The sequence below is a fragment of the Schistocerca nitens genome, chromosome 5, assembly GCF_023898315.1.
Source record: "Schistocerca nitens isolate TAMUIC-IGC-003100 chromosome 5, iqSchNite1.1, whole genome shotgun sequence".
NCBI lineage: Eukaryota > Metazoa > Arthropoda > Insecta > Orthoptera > Acrididae > Schistocerca > Schistocerca nitens.
This window is the reverse complement of record NC_064618.1, coordinates 473,467,540-473,469,601: the sequence shown is the minus strand read 5'-3', so window position 1 is coordinate 473,469,601 and position 2,062 is coordinate 473,467,540. Positions and strand designations below refer to the sequence as shown.

Genomic DNA, 2,062 nt, shown 5'->3' with positions numbered 1-2,062 from the left:
GGATCGCAAAGCAATCATATGGTGCTCGCGGAAGGCACCTTATACCACTGCCCGTCATTATTTCCTTCCCGGTTTCAGCTGCAGAGGAACACAACGGGGAAACGACAGGCTAAACGCTTCTATAGAGACGTGATTGCTTTTGTCTTGTCTTCTTGGTCCTCAGACCAATCTGCATTCTGTTTCTGATGCTGGTTCTCTTTACTTTGCCAATGGTGAATCGCGAAATGAACGTCTCCTTCCCTCAACGGGCTTCCATTGGAGTTGATAGAGCATTTCTGCAATACTTGGGTGTTAATCGAAGCTACCGATACCAAATCTAGCAGGACGCCTATGAACTGCCTAAATATCTTCCTTTAATGCGAACCAGAAACACTCTAGCAGCTCTCAGGAATGGGTCACAGAAGTGTTCAGCTCGCGGTCTCCTTCATAGATCAGCTACAGCATCTCGAATTCTCCTACACAACCGCAGGCGACCACTCACCTACTCTACCGACCTTACGTGCTCGTTCCATTGCATGTCACTTTGCAAAATAGTTCTGAGCACTATGGGACTCAACATCTGAGGCCATCAGTCGCCTAGAACTTAGCACTACTTAAACCTAACTACCCTAAGGACATCATACACATCCATGCCCGAGGCAGGATTCGAACCTGCGACCGTAGCGGTCGAGAGGTTCCAGACTGAAGCGCCTTGAACCGCTCGGCCACACGGGCCGGCCTGTCACTTTCAACGTTAACGCTTAGTTATTTAAACGACGAGTTAGTATCAAACATCACACCACTAGTATTATATTCAAAACTTATAGGAATTTTTTTTGCTGCTCATTGCATTAACTTACATTTTTGTAAGCTCTGTTTTGTAAATCCATAAGGCCATTCTCTCCCAGGAAATTTATTATATTCGAACTTCAGTTAGGCTCACGAATTTTTCAGCAAACGAGACTCACCTACGCTTTTTTCACAATCGCGTGGGAAACTGCGCTTAGCGAGAGAACTCGCAAACAATTGGAAATTTGTGGTAAGGTTTTATGGGACCAAACTGCTGAGGTCACCGGTCCCTAAGCTTACACACTGCTTCATCCAACTTAAACTAACTTACGCTAAGGACGACACACACACCCATGCCCGAGGACCGTGACAAGACGCCCTAGACCGCGCGGCTATCCCGCGTGGCAGAGAACATGATAAATTCAAGCTAAGTGAGAGGTCAGTACTGAAGACTACTCTCTATTAAACGGAAATGGACTTCCATCTGAACCTGGTGACCTACGCGGATTTTATTATTATTATTATTATTATTAGGGTTACATCTTTGCTTCCGAAATTTTGCAGTAGATGGCATTAGCGGTAAGTTGTGGTGCAGATGATAGGTCGTACCGTCATACGATGGGCTTCGGCATTTGTAAATATAATGCCATCAAAATATTAAACGATTTATGATAGCATCATAAAGTTATTCTCGACGGAATATGTCAACTCACGAGCCCATTTCTAGTCATTTCAGCTTTAACATGAAGAAACCTGCGTCTGAGGCTCATAAACTGCTGGGTAAGACCTATAGTAAACAATCCATGAGTGAAAGAACGTGCATAAAATGGTTTCAACGTTCAAGAAATGTGATTTTGACTTCGAAGACCCGTGTAGCGGTGGAAAAGCGAAGATTTGGAAGCTACTTAAACCGACGGAAACGATCACAGGAAATCTTTATTGAAAGGAATTGATGCGTTTGAGCCAAGCACTGAAAGACAAAGGACACAGTACAGCGATAAACATGAAATGGTGATTTTACCGCATGATAATGCTCGATCCCATATCGCAAACACCGTCAAAACATACTAGGAAACGGTGAAATGGGAAGTCCTACCCCACCTGCCGTATTCCCCAGACACTGCCGCGTCTATCACCTTTTTCGATCAATTTCGCACTGCCCGGCTGATCATCACTTCTGGTCGTATGCACAAGTGCAAAATACCGCCGATTCATGAATCTCCTTAAATGACACGCAGATCCTCCGCCGTTGGGTTCGCATGCTGCGCGAACTGTGAGAGAAAGTAGTGCCCAA

General features: G+C 45.0%; 1 non-coding gene across 1 annotated transcript; it reads right to left on the bottom strand.

Annotated features, from left to right (window-relative positions):
- Window positions 1-630: 630 nt before the first annotated feature.
- Trnas-gga (transfer RNA serine (anticodon GGA)) lies at window positions 631-714 on the bottom strand. The gene is given in 2 exon segments: window positions 631-665; window positions 675-714. It is a non-coding gene; the product is annotated as a tRNA-Ser (tRNA).
- Between the last annotated feature and the right edge of the window lie 1,348 nt (window positions 715-2,062).